This window comes from Hippopotamus amphibius, chromosome 4, assembly GCF_030028045.1.
Source record: "Hippopotamus amphibius kiboko isolate mHipAmp2 chromosome 4, mHipAmp2.hap2, whole genome shotgun sequence".
Classification (NCBI taxonomy): Eukaryota; Metazoa; Chordata; class Mammalia; order Artiodactyla; family Hippopotamidae; genus Hippopotamus; species Hippopotamus amphibius.
Window position 1 is genome coordinate 15,007,009 of NC_080189.1, and position 23,320 is coordinate 15,030,328.

Below are 23,320 nucleotides of genomic sequence, written 5' to 3' on the forward strand. Positions count from 1 at the left end.
GCTCTGTCAGCTTCCAGCCAGAAATCAGACCGGAATCAACTAAGTTTTTACACTTCGGTGTGTTTTTTGTGTGCTTGTAGTAGGAGGGATTTTGAACCAAAGGGTGCCTGATTTTTTTTTTTTTCCCGTCATTTTCATCGTGAAAATGTTTTTCTCATGAAATCATTGAAGTAGCAGTCTTTACATACTTTTTAGCGTCAGTCCATCTGGCTTTCTTTCGGTTTTGTTCAGATATTCTGTGGATGAAGTAGCAGATGAGAGGGGCAGGGGTTTGTGGGGAACAGAGAGGAGGGGCGAGGAGATTTTAATCCCCTGTAAATCCGGAGACCAGTCCGGGCGATTGAGACAGGGAACGCATTAGTAGTTTTATCTCTGTTATAAAGGCAGATTAAAAAAAAAAAACTTATCTGAAAAGAAAATCTGTTATTAGTTCCAGGGCTCCAAATGAATTGGGTTTCTGGATGGAATAAAGTTACCAGTCAGGCCCTGGATAACGAGGCTGTAAATAACCTATGGACTGTAAATATTTTTTTTCAGACTCTCTTAGAAACAAAGGGGCCTGTTTAGAAGGCAACAGAGAGATGTTATTCCAGGGGCTTTCCTCTTTGATTCTGAAGAACACAAGGTCCATTTAACCATTCAACAAAACAAAACGAAATTTCTGATCACTCCACCACGCAGAATAGAGCGAGCCGGTGGCTCTGTGAACATGCTAGGAGGACTCAGTCGGGCATTCATTGTTCGTCTGTGTCTCTGGGAGGGGGCTACAGTCAATGCTCCCACTGTCTATGGAGTGTTAAAATGAAACAATTTTCTCTTTATTAAGTACCTCTTTGAGACTCCCTCTGCTGGACGCTCCGGGTGAGCATTGGAGAAGGAACTTGGCATTGAATTCAGAACTATAGTAAACGGCTGCTTTCCCTTTCACAAGGGGCTGGGTATGTGGGTTGGGATGTATTTTGTCAACTTTGTGGAAAGCCATCCTGGGAACCGTGCTGTTCTCCTCCTGTTCCTTTCATTCTAAATCCATGTGGAATGTAGGCCATACCCCCAGGGCCAAGACTTGGCACTCCTGTTCTTCCTACAGTGTTCTTTTCGTGCATGACACTTGTGGGTGTGTTAGATGTTGTGGTTTAAGAATAATCACAGATCTCAAAGGTCTCAGGAGCTCCCTTTTTAAATTTGCAAGCCTGCCTCCTGTGTCCCGGGTGCCCTCCGTGGTCGTCTCTGTCAGCCCTGGGTTTCCCTCCGTCTTGTCTGTGTGCTCCCTTAATTATGCCTGTGCTGTGTGCCCTTGGATTCCGTGAGAGTTTCTGCACATCTCTGTAATTCTTCTCCTACTCTTCCTCCTCACCCTTCCTCAGCCAGTCCCAGCATCACTCTGCACAAGCTTAGGCCTGGGTCTTTTTTAAGGGAGACTGTTGATCATGTTCTAAAGCAGACAGGTGGCCTCTATAATCGAGCATTGTTTATTGCCATACCCACATTCACTTCCTGTGATGAGTGCCTCTAACACTCCAGTGACCTCCTTTCTCCCTCCTTGGCGATGTCCTCTGGATTTAGCGAACGTGATTTTTACTGTATCCTGATCGGAGCACATGGACTCCTTGTGTGTATCCTGAAGGAGCAGGGCTTTTCCGGTGGAATTCTCCAAGAAGAGTGATTTCTAATAGTTTTCAAGCTACTAAAAGATTGAATATGGGGTTCTTCTCAGGAGAAGGATAATGACAGGTGAGGCATTTCAGCTGGAATTTGGGGGTGTACTCATTTATTTAAATGGGGTGTAGTTGCTGCAGGCTGGGATTTGGCATGAAGGTGTGAGTGCATTAGTGGAGCATTCTGAACTGCCAGGTTTTTAGAGAGAAATGTCCAGTTTGAAACAGAGTATGTTTGATAATACAGATTAATGGGTAGGAAAGTATAATCAGTCTTCCGCGACTTGCTTTTAAGGATAGGTTTATAAATAGCACCTTAGTTTTCAGTGGCTTGGTACTGATCAAGTTAAACTTCTTTAAAGGTTAAACATTTGCCTTGCGATTATGTTTACTCCATCAACTTGCTTAGCAAGGCTTTTCCCAATATGTAGTGCAAAGGCCAACCACACAGGTCTGTAGTGCCACAGGTTCTGAATTAGTGGACCCTAAATCCCACGTTAATTATGTTCCACCATACCTGGGCTGGGCTGTGTCCACTAGTGTTGGCGTATATAGTCAGACTTCCCAAAACTGTAGTGCTGAAGTCTGTCATCAGATGGGCCTGAAGACACCTACCAAGAAATGGATTCTGAATCATTTTCCATTAACAGAATTTAATGACACATGTTCAAAAATATCTTTTCCTGTGTTTATGTTTTATATTTTTAAAATTAGTAAGTATAAATATTGTTTTCATTCTCACCACATTTGAGGAGTGAATCAAGGCTCATTAATTTTATCCCTTATCCCGGACGGTGTGGTACAAATACTTGAATCAGAGAAACCTAGGGTTTGAATCTAGCTAATAGGGCTTTGGGCATGTTACTTAACTTCTCTGAGCTTTTTGGTTTTTTCTAAAAAGCCCTATTCGATTGTGCCAGGGCTCCATTAGAAACGAGTGTATGTAAAGCGCCTGGCTGTAGTAGGCATTTTCTCAGTACGTGTTAAATCCCTCTATCTTTTGAGCTGCTTACAGGCATGATGACTCCAGGGAAAGAATAACCCACAAATAGTTTAGAAAACCAATAATAACAACATTTCAATTATGAATCTCTTGCTCTTCCTTTTCCAGTTTGGGCACCAGCAACCATAAACCCCCTATGGCCACAGAAGAAAGAGCCTTTTTTGACCCCCCTCTGTGACCCTTCCAGATTCTCTATTCCCACTGAGCTGCTGCTGGTTGAAGGTAGAGGGTTTCTCTTCTCTAGCGGCACATTCTCTGCCACTTTAAAAATGAGGCAGCAGACCGTTAGAACGGAGTTTCAGGGGCTGCAGCTGTGCCTCTGGAAAGGTATCCCAAAGCGTGAAAGATAATCTTTGCCCTTAATCAGGATCCATTCGTAGCCCAGGCGGCAGGCCGGGAGAGGGAGCGCCCAGAGGTGGCTTACCCAGCAAGGGCCTCCTCGGAGGGGAGGGCCCCACCCGACCACGAGCCAGGGTCTGGGATCAAGGCATCAAACATAATTTTCCTACAGAAGAAAATCTGGTGCTTCTGCAAGCTGCAGTTGCTCATATTCTGCATACTTTATTTTTTATGTTTCTTTCTCTCTTCCTTCCTCCCATGGAGACCCGTCTTAAAGGAACCACCTTTGAGGTGTATATGGAACAAAGCAGAGACGATCAGGAGGGTATGATACGTGAACATTGTTTATTGTTCTCTGAACAGGGTCATTTGCCAGTGCTTTCTGGTGCTCTTACGACAACAGTTGGAGCTCTTCAGATTGCTGTCAAAGGCAAGGTTCAGGGTAATGCCAGCAGATGTTTTATAACCTCCGACGGAGTGTGAACCTGAAAGGCCCAAACTCATAATAGTTCCATTTCGTATGGCAGTACCCTGTTGGGGAGGGGGGAGGGATTGGAGGTAGAGAAGGAAAATGGAAAATCTGGGATAGAGGAAGGTCTTTATTTTTCCCCGAAAAGAAACCAAGATGCCTGAAGTTCATGGCAGTAATTGCGACTTAGACCCCACTTAGTTTGTGGCACACCCTCTACCCACATTGACTCGCTTGTCCCCCTAACAGACCCAGAAAGTGGGGACCATCACCCCTGCTTTGCAGGCAGGGCACTTCTTTAAAACATCCATTTCACAGACATTTATGCGGGGTCCCTGTCCTCGAGTTCAGGGTGCGTGGGAAGTGAAAGTCAAAACTAAGCATGAGCTTACTGGACCGTGGTCTGACTCAAGATGGAATGCCTGTGTGTGTGTGTGTGTGTGTGTGTGTGTGTGTGTGTGTGTGTGCGCGTGTGCGCGTGTGTCTGCATGGCAGTTCTTAATTCTTACATGCTCATGTTTCTTGAGGTGTAAAGGGAAGACCCCATTTCCCTTTTTTCTCTTGAAATATTTCCTTTATTTGGAATTGAAAAACTATTTCTGAATGTAGAAAATACCTGTTACAAATTTCCTTAGAAATTTCCTTGGAAATTACCATCTCTAATTTACAGAAGATTCTGTCTTCCTCTTTTATTACATTTCATATCTTTGTAAACGCCTTACATTTCTAATTTGCACATGCTGCTTGGAACTTTCTGGTTTTAGCATTTGGCGTTACCAACTCCATGGCCAGTGGATCCATTCATCTTATGTGTCTGTGGGAGAATTAATTCTTCGCTTTGCTGCCTGGCTGAGATCTTTAATTCCAGGTAGCTTTGTGGTACTTATTGGTGGGGTTGTAGAGCGGGTGGTCACTCAGCAGATCCCTTGGGGAAGAAAGTTGTGGATTAAGAAAACCCAGTTCCATCTCTGGGGAACATGGAGCCCAGAGCAGGAGAGGACCTTGGGAGAAGTTAGTTCACCGTTTTGCCTTCAGGAAGGTGAGTGGCTGTGACTTGGAATTCTCCATTCACCCAAAGAAAAGTTTTTCCAGGAAAAGGCCACACTGGGAACTCCCTCAGTGACCAATTCCAGTATTCTGTTAATCCAATTGTCAAGAAATTCCTGGGCCGGCCTGAGATCTCGTCTGCTGTCATTGAAACCTATTCTCTTTTACTCAGTTCCTTTCTCTGAAACCTTTCATATACTTGGAGATAATAACTGGGTCTCTGTCACTTCTTCCTCACAGAGTCTGTTTTGGGTCCACTCCCTCTGAAATATGTCTAGTTTCTCCACACTGAGAAAATAATGGTGGTGATCAAAACTGAAGGCAGTTCTTTAATAACGATCTCATTAGTACAACATATACAGGAAAATCAACTGCAGGGTTCTCATCTCATGGTGAGCCCCTGGAGGGCGAGAACCAAGTCTGAGTCACCCTTGTGTCCCCCGTAGTAGCTGTGCAGCTCCTAAACCTAGTAGGTGCTTCGTAAGTACTTGTTGAATTGACTCCTGCTTTTCATGTATCTAAGTAATAACCTACGTCACACCAGCCCTGGACTGGTGACTCATATTTCGCTTGCTCTCCTCTCGGTCCTGGGTCTTTATTTCTCTTGTACATGCTTGTGTCTAACCATCCCTCACCCCAACAATGCCATCTTCCGCTTGACCCTTTGGATTTCACCCCTCTCCTTGCAGCTCTTCAGAACCTTATTTCACTTACCAGATCCGACAGAGTACAGCTGACATGTCTTAAAAAAAGTTGAACTACTCTCAGAAGAGGAGAGAGTGCACAGAAGAATCTTGACAGTTCAGTGTCATATTGATTCATCCAGATTTAGAAGGGAGTTTGTCAGATTCTTTAGAGGTTCTGAGTCAGCGAAGGCCATACCTGTTTTCCAGCGAGGTGCTCATGAGAGTGGCTGCGGGTCAGGCTTGCAGCCCATATTCCTCCATCTTCGGTCTAGAGCCAATGGAAAAGGCAGAAGATATGATAGGCAGAGCCATTCAACTCACAATTTTCTGATGGGTGACTCTGCCATTAGAAAGTAAGCTAGTGAAACAGTTAACCAGCAAAAAAAAGCAGCAGACCTTTAAAACTGCAAGATAATTTTGTGGTTTTACAGCCACTTATTTCTAAACATGGCATTGAAGAGATTTGTAGTGTTTTTGAAAGTGGTCTGTTTTAGCAATTCTTGCCTAACTTCTTTTGCTCTAGTCGGTTCTGATTAATTAAATGCCACTATGTTTAAGCAGAATTAAGATTGATTGACTCTTGCATGTGCTAATGCTGCAGACTTTATAAAACCTTCATTGTCACAGAAAGAATGCAGTTTAATGTATGAGTGGACAAGGGCATTTTCCCCCAAGTTGTGCTCTCTGTCCTCAGTGAAAGATCCCAGCAGAACCTACCATAACATTGGGTAGAAAAGCACTTTGGGTTCTCATAGTTAGTGATTGCATCCTGATGAAATAAGGTTTTTTCCCCTATGTTTTTACTGTTTTCCTCTATATCATTATTACCCTTTTGATTCACCCTATGGAATTGTTATTCACAACATAAAATGATTTTCCAAGGGTTTATCATAAGAAAAGTGATGCATCATACTGGTTGTATATAGAACTTCTGGTTTCATAGCATTAAGGAAGCACATTTTAATGATATGTGTGTCTGGAATCCTTTTAAAAGTCACGTGGTAAGGTGAGTTGGAAAACTGGTTCATTGCTGGTTGTGGTAGTTTGATCTTATTTTTTTCTCTCATAAAGAATTTATAGAGCTCTGACAAAAAGCAACGTGTAACTTCTTGAAATTGTGCAGAAAGCCAGCAAGTTACACCCTCCTGAGTTCTGTGTCACTGCACCTCCTCACCAGAATCCAGGCTGATAGTAGGAGCTTCTGCAGGAAAGTGAATTTCATGGAAACTCGTGATGCGGGCAGGCCTGGGGAGGGGGCACACACCCCTGAGGCATGTGTACTTGCGGCTCCAGCACACCGTGATCACTGTTATTCATTAAGTGTGACCTGCACCATCAGGAAAAGATTAATCGATACTTATTATGTTCCGTTAACTGAGACTGGGGGTTTCTCTAATGTATTACAGAAATGTTTCCATTAGAAAATGGTTAAAATGAAGAAACTGTTTCATTTAATTATACCATGACTTACTCCCCAAAAAGGATTTAAGGCCTCTTAAAGGGTTAAATTACTGGAAGAGGGGAAATTAATTTATATAGATCAATTCTGTGGATCGACCTATTTCCAAAGATGTTGGATTAGTGAGGTTTTCCCGGCCGGAGCGACAACAGAAACCGTCAAAGCTCTTGTGCTGGCGTAACCAGGTGAACAAGCAGAGTGCATGATGGAATTCATTTGCAAAGTCATTTTTGGTTGGCTGGAGTGGTAAGCGCAAAATAGACCAGCAGACGCAAACGGTAAGTATTTGGGATCAGTTGCTGAAAGGCTTAAAATGGGTTCTAATCCGAGACACATTCTATGGTTGTGGAGAAGGGGACCAATATAATCAAGGTGGTACTGGCACAAGGTGATTTTTCCCAGCCTGGATATAATGGAGTGAGGCAGCCGGAGGATGAGCCACGTGGTGCAGGGGAAGGCGTGTGCACCGTGATGACCGCCCTGGGCTGTTGCTGGGGTCACATGGGAGAGCATGGTAGAGCACTTAGCAGCGTGCCTGATCCAGGGCTTCCCGGGTGTTTGTTCCTGTCCATGTTCCTCTGTACCCCTATGGCGGTGACCTAGGACCAGGGAAGCTTGCTGGTGTTAGCGGCACCATGATACTTACAGTCTGCCGTCTGTATCCACAGCTTGCACATCCGTGGATTCAACCAACCATGGATTGAACATATTGGGGAAAAAAAATCCAGAAAGTTCCAAAAAGCAAAGCTCGAATTTGCTGTGCACCCGGCAACTATCTACCTAGCATTTACATTGTCGGTATTAGAAGTAATCTAGAGCTGATTTATAGTAAACAAGCGATGTGTATAGGTTATATGCAAATACTACGCTGTTTTACATAAAGGACTCGAGCATATGAGAAGTTTGGTATCCACAGGGGTCCTGGAACCAATACTCCTCAGGTACCAAGGGGTGACTATACTCTGTTTTTCTAAAGAATCTCTTCTTTTTATAGGCTGTCTCACATTCTACACTGGCATCACAGTATCTCAGGATCTTACTGGGTCACAATATAACCCAAGGGAAGTCTTCACACATTCGTATCAACCTTTGACACTTGAGGAAGCTGAGGCCCGGAGCAGTGGAGAGGCTGCCTCAGCATCGCCTTGAGAGTTGGAGGGGGGCAGAGTGAGGCCGCCCCACCCCCGTCCTGGCTGTGGGCCCAGAAACTCCAGGACACTGACCACTGAGTGGGGCGTCACTGGGCTGCACCGCCAGCAGGCGCTCCACGGTGATGGGTCCCGTGAGGCTCTCAGAGCTACAGACCTTCTCCCCAGGCCTGGGGGAGGTCCTGGGCTCTGGTCCTGCTGGGTGCCCTACTGCCCACAGCGCCTCCCTGAGCCCATCCTGGGGGGCTGTTTCCCACCATCCCGAGCAGAGCAAGGCCACATGCCCTCAGCTCCAGTGTTTAAAGAGCCTTCTGTTAGGAAGTTGTTTCTTAACGTTTTCCTGAGAAAGTTTGCAGCTTGTCACCATGAACTCCATATTAACAAAAACAAACAAAAAATCACAGGAGAGAAACCAGTATAATTGTGATGAGTTTCACAGAACCTCAGAGCACCTTTCAGTCATTAAGTGGCTTTTAAAAAAAAAAAAATGCTGGGAATTCCCTGGCGGTCTGTTGGTTAGGATTCCATGCTTTCACTGCGGAAGGCCCAGGTTTGATCCCTGGTTGGGGAACTAAGATCCCACAAGCTGCACTGTGCGGCCAAAAATAAAAATTAAAAAAAAAAAATAAACTTTTTTAAAAATGCTGATTTCCCAAGGTAGAGCTTCGAGTCATTCTTTCCCTTTGATGTGACCAAAACTTGAACGCGTCCCTGTTGTCAGGGATGCCATTCTGACCCCAGATAGGATCCTGTCGGGGTGCCTTCTGTCTTGTGCTGCTCCCTGCCTCCTTTGGAAGTTCTTCCATCCAGATGAGTAACCCTTCATGTATTTGAACACACAGACCTTCACAGGAAGGGATGGCTCGACTTGACACTGGTGAATCCCAGGGCGATGGTGCAGGGCAGCCTGCAGCCCACTGATTCCTGGTTTGTGTGTCCAACCTACGACCACCTCCACCTCCCTGCGGACCTAGGGGTGCCTTCTGGCCATCTGCCTGGCCCCTGTGTGCACCCACAAGGCCCTACCTGGGGAAGGCCTGCAAGTGAGTGCGAGGCCTTTTGGACAGGGATTACCAGGGACCCGGAGCATGGTCTGGAAGAGGACAGGGGCCCAGCCGGTGACCCTGGGGACACGTCTCCCTTGGTGAGGGGTGTGACTGGGGCCTTGAAAGTATAGGGTTTAGGGCTGGAACCCCTGTTACCCTGTTCTAAGGGCAGGGCTGATAAGGGGACTTCTTGCTATAAAAACTTGGGCAACAAAGGCAACTCGAAATGTTTCCTGTTTATACAAGTTATGGCTGCTGATTGCGTCACTGGATACTCTGCTCCTTTCTTTCCCTCCTCAACCTTGATCTTGTACTTACGGTTGCTCCATAAAGCACCGCTGATGAAACTGCCCATTTCCTGTTGCTGGCTAAGGAAAGCTCAGGAGGCAGTATGTTCCTCCCACAGTGAAACTTGTCTGAGAGCCTAGTCAATCCAGCAGCTCTTCTGTTTTGTCTGTTTCAGCCATTGACAGAGGCAGCCTCTCCTCCTTCTGTCCTCCCTTGATGTCATGGCACCTCTGCTTCCACCTGCTTATTATTTCCCACTCACCTCCCCGCAGCTAGCCAGGCTCCTTACCTACCTGCTCATTGTTTGACTTTGTGTATCTTGGCTGTGTGTCTGCCTGGTTATACACGTAGGCGTCAGGGTTCAAGTGCAGGTACACTGGGACTCTCTTTGGGGAGTATTTGTGTAGGGAGCTGTTTTGGAGAAGTGCTTCTCCAGCTTTGGAAACCATCAGTCACCTGGAGGGCTTGTTAAAACAAATCACTGGGCCCCACCCTCAGAGTTTCTGTTTCATTAGGTCTGGGGTGGGGCTTTAGAGTTTACATTTCTAATTGAGAATCCCTGTTTTAGAGGAATGCATTCAGAATGAGAAATCAGTGTGTATTTAAAATCAGAGGACAGTTGCTTGATGAAAACTTTCCTTGGACCTGTGGGAGTCGGAGGCCTGGCGGGGCAATATTTGCTCTACTGCTCTTCATGGGTGAGATGGCCTCCAGCCTTCCTGACTCAGCTCCAGGAGGCACGAGGCCCCATCTTCTCCAGGGCCCGTTGGTTCGTGCAGGGGCTACTTTCTCTCGTTCTCTCTCCAGGGCCGACCAGTCTGTAGTTCATCCAGTTTGGCACTGGGGCCCCAGAATAGAATGGGCAGGTATCATTCTCACAATAATATGTTATTATTAATTGACATAAGAGCTCTGTGATTTTCCTCATCTACGGAAGAGGAAATTGAGGCTTAGAGATATTAAATAACCTGTCCATGGTCTCATAAGCCAGGCCTTGAGCCCTCCAAATGCCGGAGTGTGCTCTTGTCTTGACCGACCAGCCGACCGCCCAGCTCCTCACGGGGCAGTTGGAGTGGTCTGTGCCACAGACAGCGAGGAGATGCACAGTTAACCCCAGTAGGAAGGATCCGGGATCCTTCTTGGAGCCGGGGCAGCCACGGCAGAGGCTGATGTGCTAGAGCGTTAATGTCGCAGACACCCGTCCCACCACCCCACAGCTGCCTGCTCTGCTGTTCTGTTCTCCTCCTCTCCATCCATTAGGAACAAGTGAGGTGGTGAGTGTCAAGTGCACTTGGTCAGGTAGCTGGCTTGTAGGAGGGTATAGTAAGGGACAGCCCAGCCGTGAGCCCATTTGAGCAGCTGAAACAGAAATCTGAGAGTAACCTTCCTGAGACCTCTAAGAAAAAAGTTATGAAAAGATAACAGCTAACACCTACCGAGCCCTTGGTATTGCCAATTCTGTTCTGAGGTTTCAGTTACATTAATTCATTGAATCCTATAGTAATGCTGGAGTAATGGTAGGTTCTGCCCCCGCTGTGTTAAACTCCCGGAGGCTCTGGAAGTTTCAGCCGCTCACAGGTGACCTGGATCCAGGGCTCCCACCCCTGCCCACCAGGCTCTCGCTGCAAAGCAGAAAGTCTTCCCAATCCCTTCCTTGATAAGACAGTGAAATTTGTAAATGTGCCAGCTCTGCCCCCCAATATAAATGTTCTTTGTTTCAATCAGAATCTGAATAAATGTTTTAAAATTTGAGAAACTGATTTCTGTTGGTGTTCTTGAAAGATAAGGTGGCCTGTGTAGAACAGTCAGGACTGATAGATAAGAGCCACGGAAGGGCCAGCCCTGCCATGTGTTAAAACAAACCATAAAGCTTCAGGTTTGGCACGAAACTTGACAGACCCATCAGTGGGCAGAAAAGGTGCGCCAGATTTAAGATCCTGTTGTCTGTGAGCATTTAATAGATGATGAAGGAGGTTTCAGGAAGCAGTGGGGAAAGGAAACCTGATTTAACAAATGGGAATAGGACCACGTGACAGCAATTTGAAAACTCTCAACGGATATTATCACCTCACATCATTATACCAACATAAATTCCATGTGATTAAAATGTTAAATTCAACAGAAGTCTGTTGAGCACGTTCCGTATGCCAGGGACTGTTCTGGGTGCCGGGGTACCGCGATGAGCAAAGCAGATGAACACCCCTACCCTGAAGCAGCCTGCATTTTAATGAATAAAGGTAAATTTATCAATGGATTAAAAAAATCCATTTTTTAAGAAAGCTTGAAGGAAACAGGAGTGGATGTTTGTTAAACCTCTGGAGGGATTGAAATTTCTAAGCTTAGAATCTGTGGAAGAAATCACGGAGGAAAATATCAGCAGTTTTGTTAGTGTAACAGTCCCCAAACGCTGAGGTTGTTTCTGGCTTCTCTATCGCGACTCATTTCTCAGTGTCATTCATTGTGACATTAAGGGGTGTCTGAATTTTAGGATCGGTTCTTCAAAGAAGCCTTGCTAAGTCAAGGGGTAGGAACGTTTATCCTGTTCTAGATATAGACCACCAGACTGATTTCCTCCACTAAGTGTTTTTATATTAAACAAATCAAACCACCTAGATAAGATTTAAATTCACCAGCCTGTTGATTCAGGAAGGCACAGAGTTCCTCCTGCTCTGGCAGGTCGGGGCAGGGGGAGGACATACCATTCCCAGGGGCTTTCAAACACCATCTCTGTATGTCAGTGACTCCCAAAGTGGTCCCTTTACCTAGACCTCTTTTCTGAGCTCCAGAGTCATAAAACCGGCAATCTACATGACATCTCTATTTGGATGTCTTGCAAGCATCTCAGACTTAACGTGTACAAAGGAAAAACATCTTGGTCAACCACTTGAAATACGTGCTTCTTCCAGAAATCTTTATCTTCATAAACAGCATCTCCTTCCACCCAGTACTTCACATCAGAAACCTGAGAGTCATCGTTGACTTTGTCTTACTTCATATTTAATCCATCACCAAATTTTATTGATTTTTGCCCCCCAAATGTAGCCATTCTTGTTTTTTGCTGTAGTTATGTTCTGTGAAGGCACCACAGATGCTGGGCTAGGGGGTGATGAGCTACCGCTCCTAGGATTAGCTTCCTGCGAGCCTCTGCTCATATTTTCATCAACTGATCAGTGTCTAACCTTGTTTTGTGTGTATTTTTGTTTAAAGACACCTAATATATATCGTTGATTGGTTAGCATTGAACTCGCAGCCCACAGCACTATAACTCATGCCTGGATGAAGCTTACCTAAAACACATATTTTTCTGTAAGATACATCACAACCTCCTTGCACTTGGGAACACTAGACAGCCCTTCATCACTATGCTCGGGAGGTAATTTAAAAATCCCCAACAAAAAATACCAAAAAGTGTGAAAAACGTGATACTAAATAGACCATGGGAAGTATGCTTCCTTATAGTATAAGAGCTGAAACAAGAAGGCAGAGCACGACCTCGTTTGACCTCAGCTGGGAACACAGGCGTCAGGCATCACGCAGCCCAGGTTTTTCCTGGCAGCTTCCGCGTGCCCAGGGAGGACTGTGAAAGCACCTGCTGAGGATTGGATTTGAAGTTACCAATTTGAAGAAATTTTAGCAAGGCGGTGAATCGCAGATACGGAATCCGCAAATAACGACGATGAACTTTGTATATGGTGAACGTGTTTCTCTCTCCACTGCCATTCCCTAGTCCATTGGTTAGCAGACTTTCTGTAAAGGGCCACATAGTGGATATTTTAGGCTTTGCAGGTCAGGTGGTCCCTGTCACAGCTATTCAGCTCTGCCGTGGTAGTGAAAGCAGCTATAGACCATACATAAATGAGTAGGTGGGGCCGTGTTCCAGTAAATCTTCATTTACACAAACAGGCTTTGGGGTGAATTTGGCCTTCAGGCTGCAGCTTGGACCCTTGTAGCCTAGTCTAACCCAGCTTTGTGTCTCATCTGCACTGCCTTCCTGACCTGCCCCCCCCTCCCGCCCCCCATCCATTCTTGAGCCTCCAGCCAATTTCCATGTTGATTTTAAGCGTAACTTAGATCTAATCACTCGCCCACTTCAGAGAGCCAGCCGCTTCCCATCACACTTTGAGTAAAATGCCAAATCCCGAGTAACACGGTGACAGCACGGCCCCTGCTGATTTCTGCAATCTCACTTTAGGTCAGTCTTCCCCTTTGTCTCCTTTGTGACTGTCCCCTGCTCCTTCCTGCCTCTGCACCTTTGCACACAATCTCCCTGCTTGGAATGCTCATCTGCCCTCTGCCTGGCCAGCACCCACTCAGTCTGCAGTCACAGCCCAAATGTCACTTCCTCCTATAAATTAGATGCCCGTCCTCTGATCTCAGGGCACCCCTCTCTTTTCCTTCCTGACAGTGTTCAGGTGCCCATGTGTTTGGATGTATTTGTTTTCCACCTGCCTCCCCCATCGGACTGTAGGCTCTCAGAGGATAGGACCAAGTCTGTCGTTTCTGTCTTCTCTGCTCCTGTCGCCTTCACAGGCATTGTAGACACTTCCCAAGACTTGTTAAATCAGCACATGATTGTACAGCCTACTTTTGTTCGTACAGATCTTTGTATGAAGCTACAATATAGAAACCTGGAAAAGTCACCCTTTTAGAGTCTCTAGGATATCTTCTCAGTTTGAGAGTGGTTATTAAAGGGAGAGGTCATCCTGAGTGAGTTTGTAAATGGGTGTGAATGTGTCTTTATTGTCAGGGTGATTCTGCCATCAGGTACACCGAGTCCAGGGCTTTCTCCCAGGGACTTTTGAGTGCTGTGTTTAGTCCTGCTGGTCTCCCTTTTCTCCTAAAGATTTTTTGAACTTTGCTGGTAACGTTTTCACACAGGGAAGTAGAGGTGAAGTGGTGCTTGAGAAGGCATTTTGGTACCCTTTTAAAAACTGACTTTCATTTCTTCTCTCAAACCATCACCCCATCCCTCTGAGAGCTTAACTGGTATTAGTTTTTTTCCTAAAGCATTGCCATAGTCTGGGGAAGAAATCTAATTGTCAGAGAATCATCTAAGCAACAAAGTCCCAGATTGAAGAGCATCCCAAGACTCCTGTATGCTCTCAACAGGCGGACTATTTAGCATATTTTAGGAAGATCATACATCACTTCTTAGATGGGCTTCTGTAGATTAGCAGTGATGAAATTTAAAGTCTTATTTAACTGCTTTTACTTTTTCAAGAAATGTATTATAGAAACACTACTTGTGTCTTAGAAAAAAAGTTACAAAATAAAGGCAAGCAAAACACACACACACCCTTTCTCTTTCCTGTTTCCAGAGATTACCACTGTTATCCTTGTAGGTCTTTTTCTGTGCATATATATGTACATATCCTTTTTTTTTTTCCACACCAAAATTAGGTAGTACTGTTTTGTAGTCTGCTTTTTTTCAGTGAACAATTTCCAGCCTTTATTTCAGTAAGCTTTATTTCCTTTAGTTTCTTGTCCATATTCAGATTTCCATTATTGGCCCCCAAATGTCCTTTGAAGCCAGTTTGTTGAAATCAGTATCTAATCAAGGACCACACACTGCATGTGGTGGTTACTTTCTTTTCATCTCCTAACCTGGCACAATCTCTCTCTAAAGAAATGGGCCAGTTGCCCATAGAAGCTGTCGCCTTCTAGATGTGTGGGGCTGCTTCCTCAGGGCGGTGCTGAGCTTGATTCTTCATCTGTGTTTCCTGTATCTAGGGGTTCCATGGATTCAGGTTCATTTTGGGCTAGAATACCCCAGACATGATTTTGGGTACTTCACTGTTCAGGGACCCACTATTAGTGAAGCTCAGATTGACCACTGGATGATGGTTATGGCAGCCCGGACCCTTCACTGTCCAGTTCCACTTTCCCCCTTGAGACCAAAAAGTGATCTGTGAGATATAACTTTGGCATTCAGACCATTTACTGAATGGTTTTAGCACCAAATGATAATTCTTGCCTGAACTCATACGTTTCATCAGGTTTTGTAAAATAATGTCTTCCTCATTGTTTCATTTCTTAAAGTAGAGCTTTTCCTCTTCAGTTGAGGCCATCTGGTTACCCTGAAATAATAGTTCTCACTGGAAAGGCAGGATCTTTGCTAATACTCACCCTTTCATGATTAATTTTCAAAGTAGGGAGTTGCATGGTAGCCATTTCAAATAGTGAGAAATGAGTTTTTTCTGCCTTTTCTTTTTTTATCATTGTATAGTCATGGATTTTTACTGATTTGGTATGCTTTGAACATTAATCTTTTCGTTACCACTTTAGGCAGTGAGACCCCTTCAGCTAGCTCCTATGACCTCTTGGCAGGACCTCCACCATCTTTTAAAACTGTTCTGATGAATGGCACAAATGTCCCAGGCTCATCTTGGAGTCTGCAGTGGTATTGGACGGTGGTGTTAGAGACCACGATCTGGGCATTAGGGGTGGTTATTGCTACCGAGGTGACTTTTTTCTAGAGAATTTCAGTAGACAGCTAGAAAATACATGTTGTTAAAAATTAAGAGTTTAGATACATGTTTAGTTTTAATTACCCTGTGGTTTCACTTACTTTCCTCAATTTTATCATTGTAATGCCTTTCTCTTCTATAACCTATAAGTATAAGAATAAAATTTCAAAACAATGTTTCTATTATTACAAATGCTGAAACTACAAAAGAAACTTTAACACATCTTTGTAATTTTTGTCTTCTCTTTAGCATGCGTCCAACTAAGGATATACAGTTGACCCTGAACAACACAGGGGTTAGGACATGAACCCCCACCCCCATCACCTGCATAGTCAAAAATTCTCATAGAACTTCTGACTTCCCCAAAACTATTAATTATTAATAGCCTGCTGTCGACTGGAAGCCTTCCAACAACATAAACAATTGATTAACACACATTTTGTATATTACATGTATATCTACATATATTTTATGCATTCTTGACCTTACTTTTTCTTGATTATTTTTGATATTTCTAGAGCTACACAGTTCACCTGCAAATTTCTCAAATTGTCGCAGATCTCCAAAAAAAAAAATCCAATATGTTTACTGAGAAACATCAGTGTATAAATGGACCCATACAGGTCAAACCCATGTTGTTCAGGGGTTACCTGTATAATTAAAAAGTGTGTTCTAAAATCCCTACAGATCAATTCTTCCTCAGAGTGACTGTGTCACCAGTTTGACATATGGTTAGGTTCATATCTTTCACCTTGTTTTCAGTTTAAGAAAATTTTTAATTTAGCTTTTTTTGAGAGAGGTAATGCATTTACATGACTGAAAGGTCAAAACGATACCAATGTTAAATGTATATGACAGGTATATGGGAATTTAAGTTATTCTTTCTACATTTCTTTTTGTTTGAAAGGTAAAATAAACCATATAGAAAGATACACACAATGAAGTCTTTACTTTGTTCCCTCGTAGATAGCCATTTTCATGAGGGTCTTGCTTGACCCTTTGAGTCTTTCGTTTTGCAGATTCAAATTGTGTGTGTGTGTGTGTGTGTACACTCATTCATTTATACAAAAGGTAACATACCGTATATATTGTTCTACATCTTAACTTTTTCTCTTAACAATATCTTCTGGAGCTCTCTCTATATTAGTACATAGAGATTATCCTCAGGCTTTTTTATAGCCATAAAGTACCTATTTTGTTGGCATATCAGGTTTATGGAACATTAACATAATCTTGGAATGTATCCAGTGCTCTGCTATTTACAAATCATCTGTAGTGTGTCACCTTATAAACATGTCATTTCATACTCATGCAGGTGAGGCTGTAGGATAGAATCCTGTAAGTGGGATTGTATGGTCAAAGGGTAAATACACCTGTAACTTTTAAAAGATATTGACAAATTCCTGCAGTTAGGATTTGTGCCATGTTTCACTAGAACAAGCGGTATATGAATGTGCCTATTTCCCGAGAGCACAGCCCACAGAATCTGTCATCAAACTTTTTGATTTTTGCTGGTAGGTGAGAAATGGTATTTCAGTGTAGTAGAAACTTCTATTTCTTTTATTATAAGTGAGGTTGAGCATCTTTTCATTTGTTTAAATGTCATTTGATATTTATTTTATGCTGTTTCGAACTTTATACATTTTCCTACTTTGTTGTTGGTCTTTTTTCTTCTTTGTTTCTAAGAGCTCTTTATATATTGTTTGTGATATGAATTGCAAATATTTTTCCCAGTTGGTCATGTATGTTTTGATTCACTGATGGTGGTGTCTTTTGCCCGATGGTGGTGTCTTTTGCCCTTCAGAAGTCTTTTTAATTTTATGTGATCACTTTTACCTTTTTGTTTATGGCTTCTATATTTTGAGTCAGAGTTAGAAAGACATTTCCTGTTTCAGGCTTTAAGTTCCCTCTGGTACTTCTGTAATTTTATTTTTCCATTTACATCTTGATTCATTTGGTATTTATACTAGGGTATGTTCTGAGATTTTGGTGCCAACTTTATATTTTTCCAATATTCAATTGTCCAAACACCATTTATTAAAAATTTTATATTTTTTCCTCTGTATCATAATGTCTACTTTATCATTTATTAAATTCCTGTAGGCTCGGGGGTCTATTTCTCGACTCTATATTTTTCCATTGGTCGATCTGTTGTTAATTATTGAGGTTTATATTGTCTTTTAATATCTGAAAGGACTAGTTCTCTCTTATTGCTCTTTCTTTTCAGAGTTTTCCTGGCTATTCCCCTTTGTTTGTTTTTCCATATGAACTTTGGAATCAACGTGTCTTGATTTCAGAAGAAATCTGTTGGTATTTCCATTAGGATCGCATTAATTTTATAAATTGCTCAGAGGGAATTAACATCTTTACAAGGTATTGACTCTTATCTAAGATCATGTGTTCTTTCTATGTGTTCTTTTTTTGTGTGTACTTTAGTGATGTTTAAAGTTTGCTGTATATAGTTTACATATATATTAAGTTTATGCTTGTAAATAGTATTTCATTGCCTTCTAATTGGTGGTTGTTTGCATGTATGAAAACTATTGATTTCCATATGTATTTTTAGCAGCCTTATTGAGCTGTAATTCGCCATTTAAAGGGTACATTCAGTGGTTTTTAGGATATACACAGAGTTGTGCAGTCATCACCTCTATCTAATCTTACAACATTTTCTTCACCCCAGAAAGAAACTGTGCCCCTTAGTAGTTATTCCCCAGTTCCATCCTCCCCTCATTTCCTGGAGACCACTGATTTATTAATACTTTTTGTTACAGAATTTCATATAAATGAAATCATACAATGCATGGATGGACTTCCGCAACTGGCTTCTTTCATTTAGTGTAATGTTTTCAAGTTCTACCATGTTGTAGCCCGTGTCTGTCTTTTTTTTAATCATAACTATTCTTGTGGGTGTGAAGTGTTGTCTCATTGTGGCTTCAATTTGCCAATTTCTATATGTATTTAGTTTCCTTTTGCCACCCACTTGAGTGAGGCCTCATGCGGGCAGGAAGTGGGCTTTCAGTTCTAAATCCCCAATGCCTGAATAGTGCCTAGCAAATATTTGGTGTTACTAGATGCTTATTGAATGAATGATTGGATCTATTATATTTCTAGGCCACCTCTACTTTTTAAAATTACAGTGTGGTTTAGCACACATAAATTAATTATTTTACTCTAGGCAGAACATAATTAGAGGGTGGTTTTTTTTTTCATATAGGAAAGAAAGTCATGTGTTACATCCAACAGCCCTGTGAAAACAATTTTGTGTGATGCGTGGTTTGTGACGGCCAAAGCTACCTTCTCTTACATTAGAGTGAATGACCGAGAGTCGCTGGCACGTATGTCTAGGAGACTCGTTATCTTTGCAAGAGAATGATTTTCAGCCCTAGATTCTATTGTTGTTGGAGACTCCTTGGTAAGATACAGAAGATAAACCTGAGAAATTAGGTAAAGGTGTTCTGAGCCTGGGAACAGGGAGTTTTGAATGAGATAGGTCAGCTTGGGTATATTTAAGAAGTCCTAAGTTTACCAAGGACTGTGTTCCAGAATTTCTTTTATAAGGTGGTTGTGTAGACACATCACATTTAACAACAGAAAAAAAGTGGTACTAGTTAAGGTCATGGTCTCAAGCTAGCCTTAGAGAACATTAAAGAGCTCATGGCCACTGCATGTGTGGGAGCAGGGGATATATGGGAAATTTCTATGCCTTCTGCTCAATTTTGCTGTGAACCTAAAACTGCTGTAAGAAATAAAGTATAATAAAAATTTTGAAAAAAATGGCATAGCTGAAATACATATATTTTGTAGGAAAGTGGAAATAATTGTCAGAAGAATAAGATTCAATAAGAAATTATTTCTCTTTAATGTCAGTGTATGAAGAAAGATATTTTAATTATAGAAATAGGTGAGAGAGAGGGATTGCGTGTGTGTGTGTGTGTGTGTGTGTGTGTGTGTGTGTGGATGTGTTTGCAGGAGACTTTTGATCACTGGTCAGGGATTTAGAGGCTGACAGTACTGGATTTTATATGGCCCCAATTTTGTTCAAAAGATGTGACTTTTAACAAGATTATTACCCTTATGTTATTAGGCATGTTTGGGTTGAGGATAGGAGAAAGAGATTGATTAATTCACTGATTCCTTCATTTAGATAGATTTCCCTAAAGCATCTGAACCTGAGAAACAGGGATGGTAGAATAAGGTTCTAAAGTATCTGCATTTGCTGTAAGAAAACATTTGTCTAAAAGGCACTAATTGAGAATTGAACTGTACGAGATAGAAGCAGTATCTGAAGGGCAGAAAGGTTCAAAAAAGGTAGCTGTGGACCCACCTGGAACCAACGGTTTGAGGCACCGCAGGGAGCAGACTTAATCAAACTGTCAGGAAGAACGTTTTAATGCTGAAATCTCTCTACAAATGGTCAGCCCCAGGGATCAGAAACGCCTTTCGTACTGGAGGTGTTGGAGATGAGAGCCTTTTGATGGGACTGCTGGAGAGTAGGACCCAGCGTAAGCGGGACAGTTAGGCTAGGTGACCTTTAAAATTCCTTCTGAGAGAGAAGGTGTCAGTCCTGATAGGAGGGAACGTATCTGAAGTGTGTGGGTCCAGTTCTTCTCATGACCTCCACCGAAAGGTCCCAAGGCCCTGGTTCTCTTGTCCGCCAGCACAAATGAAGCTTCAGTTGGGCATTTCCTTCACCCAAAGCCAGGTGCCAACACTGAGCACCTCTTGTTCACGCTCCTTCTACCGTAAGAGACTGAGATTAAGTAACTATTGCTCTTAAAATGGTTCCGAAATGAAAGGACAGGGCCTGGTGTGCCGTGTCCTCTTTCCGGCCCTCAGTTCAGGCCTGACCCACAGCTTTCCCCCACTCTAAGGGTGTAGACGCAGGGGTAACCAGGACACGACCCTGAACTAGAGCAGGGAGCCCGGCCCCGAGCGTTTCCCCTCTGCTGTCCGTGCCGCCCCGTCTGGCTCCGGCGTGGCGCCCGCCTCTGAAGTCGGGTTGAAGCACAGCAGCCTGGGCTGCTGCCCTCCTGCTCCTTGGTTATTCAGTGCAACCTTTAGTCCAGGAAAAGTGCCCGTCTTCGTTTCCAAGAATCGTATCTCCCTAAATGGGGCAATCTGCTTTAAATGGCTTCTCGCCTGGCACCTTCCCCATCCCACGATTGACACAATTAAAGCAACAGTTTCACCTTTTTAACTGCCTGGACTGTGCTAGATTGGGGTGGGTGGCTGGGGGCCGTGTGTGTGTGTGTGTGTGTGTGTGTGTGTGTGTGTGTGTGTTCATGCCTGCCTGTGCGTGCATGCCCACGTGCACCAACACGCACGCCATCCTTCCACCCTCAAAGTGGTCATTTTCAGAAGTGCTAAGAGTCATAGATAAGCTCTACTTTTGCACTTTCCCTATTGGGCTCAACCTAAAAAAATTTTTTTAAAGCAGGCTAGCTGCTGTGATGCACAAGGGTTTTTGTATCTCGCTGGGAAAACCGAATGCTGAGCTGAGAGATACCCTTCTGTCTGCATGGTCCCAGGTCGGAATTTGCTCCATCACTCATGACACCGGGTGTCTCTGTCCAGTGAGCTCTCCCCTTGCCCCTCCTGCACTTACCGTTCTCCATCTGAGAGAGAGAGTCGGGGCTGCTTTCAGCATGACGTGGAGAAGCCCCAAGTGGTTGCTCTGGGTTCTCTGTGATTCCCAGTTCAGCTGACAAGCCAGTCCCTTCAACTGAGCTCCTTTGGAACCTGGGCTTTTATTACCTGCCACTCAGCTTAGACCAGAGGCTTCTCGCAGGGCGTGCCAATGTCTGCTTTGCTACCCTCTGTGCCATCAAGGCAGCCGGTTATTTGCAAGTACTTCACTCTCAGAAGTCAACCTTTCAGCACCATTTGAGCCGCCTGTGTTAAGTGATTCAGCCAGGAACAGAAGACACCACCTTCCTTTCTTGGTCACCTAAAGAGAGACAGAGGAACCTTGGGGCAGAGGCCCACCTGTGCTCTCCCAGCATAGACGGAGATGCCCTTTTGTGGGACATGGATTTGGAGTTGACTTCCTGGTTGTGGGAACAAACCTGTGCTCACTGCTGTCTTGTCACCTGCGTCCCCTTGTGATTAAGTCAAATATTCAGACATTTAGCCCGTAGCAGTGGCATTGGACTAATGTTGTAAATTCAGTAATTTGCAGCCTGGCAAGTCTGGCAAGGAAAAACCCCTCACATTTCAGCTGAGCAGGTGTGGCCAGTACCCAACGTGCTTTGGCAGAGTTTATTGTTTTGTTTTGTTTTTTTCTGCTGTGAGGAAATACAGGTTAATGAGAAATAGGATTTGCTTTGCAGAAGATGACTTTGGAGAATCATTTCCTCCAACACAAAAGCCTAAAGGTATGAGCACTGAGGGGCTACTGGGTGTAATGGTCCTGACCCCAAGGAGTTAGCTTTGGGTGCCTTCAGGAAGGTTTTTGGCATTTCAGCAGTTCAGAAGGGAGGAGGACGTGGTTTGGTGCAGAAGGGAGAGAGGTGAGTGTGGAAGTGAGAAAATCATGCACAGACTCCACACCAGGGGAAGGGCAGGGAGGGTCTGGCAGCGGGGTTACTGGAATACACAGGAACATTTGTTTTGCTATGTGCAAGGCCGTCTGGGGAGTGAAGAAAAGCTGTGTGATGCACTAGCTCTCAGATGTCTCCGGGAAGACAGTGCAGCCTCCTCCGGGCCACAAGAGGGGCGAAGACTCAGAGTGGGAAGCAACCGACACCTGGGGGCAGAGGATGTAGGGCAACAGCGAGGAAGAAGACACAGCCCCCACCCAACCAAAGGAAGACACATCAGTGTGCCGGAGGGGTGGGTGTGTGCATGGGTTGGCGAACATTTAAAATATTAGAATGTTTCGGAGCGTGTGTGTGTACCTATGTGTGTCTGGTGTGGAAAAGATGGAAAAGGCAATGACGTAGGTGACCTGACAGCAGTTGATGTAAACGTGGGGGCGGTTGTACCTGGTCCAGAGCATGCACAGCGTGTCCTTCCCGGCAGGGTACGAAGCTCTCCTGGCCTCCCCTGTCCCTTTCCTCTGTTTCCTCTTGTGGAAGAGCAAGAGCTGTTGACCTGTTAGTGGTAGGGAATTTGGTGCTTGTGTAGAGTTTCTGAAAGCGCTGATCAGAGATGAGTCTTCAGGCCTCTGGCAGTTCTGAGGAGGCCCTGGAGAGCTGCTCTTGGAGCAGTGTTCTCAGGAGTGCCCCAGTTCTTAGGGCGTCTGCCTCCTCCAGCCCTTCGTCCTGTCTCACTTATCCCCGTATCTCCCAACAGGTGTGGTTTAGTGCCTCCCACTTGGTGACGGTAACAATTAGTGTGTGTGGTTGGCCCAGCAGAAATTCTTCCATCCACCCATCCATCCATCCGTCTGTGAGTCCATCCATCCAGATAAACCGCTCCTCAGAGGAGGAGCCTTCCCCTCGGCCCCCAGCTGTCTCCTCTCCCTTCTTACAGGCAGAGCTGGATGTGTGCTCCACCCAGATCGCTGACTCCCAGGCACAGGCAGTGGTCCGCTTAGGCTCATCAGGATTGGATTCTGAGTCACAAGGGGGAAGGTGGGAGGTGGTTGGAGGTGTGGGGGTTGGGGGTTGGGGGCAGGTGACGTCTGAACCAAATCCAGGCTCTGCCAGAGGAGAAGGTGGAAATGGCTGTTAGGAAGGCAACTTACAGCATCTTCTTCAACATGTTAAT

The 23,320-nt window shown here is 44.3% G+C and overlaps 1 protein-coding gene across 2 annotated transcripts in view; it reads left to right on the forward strand.

Annotated features, from left to right (window-relative positions):
* Positions 1-23,320, forward strand: part of HIPK2 (homeodomain interacting protein kinase 2) — a 187,589-nt gene that overhangs the window by 1,017 nt on the left and 163,252 nt on the right. The window lies entirely within an intron of this gene.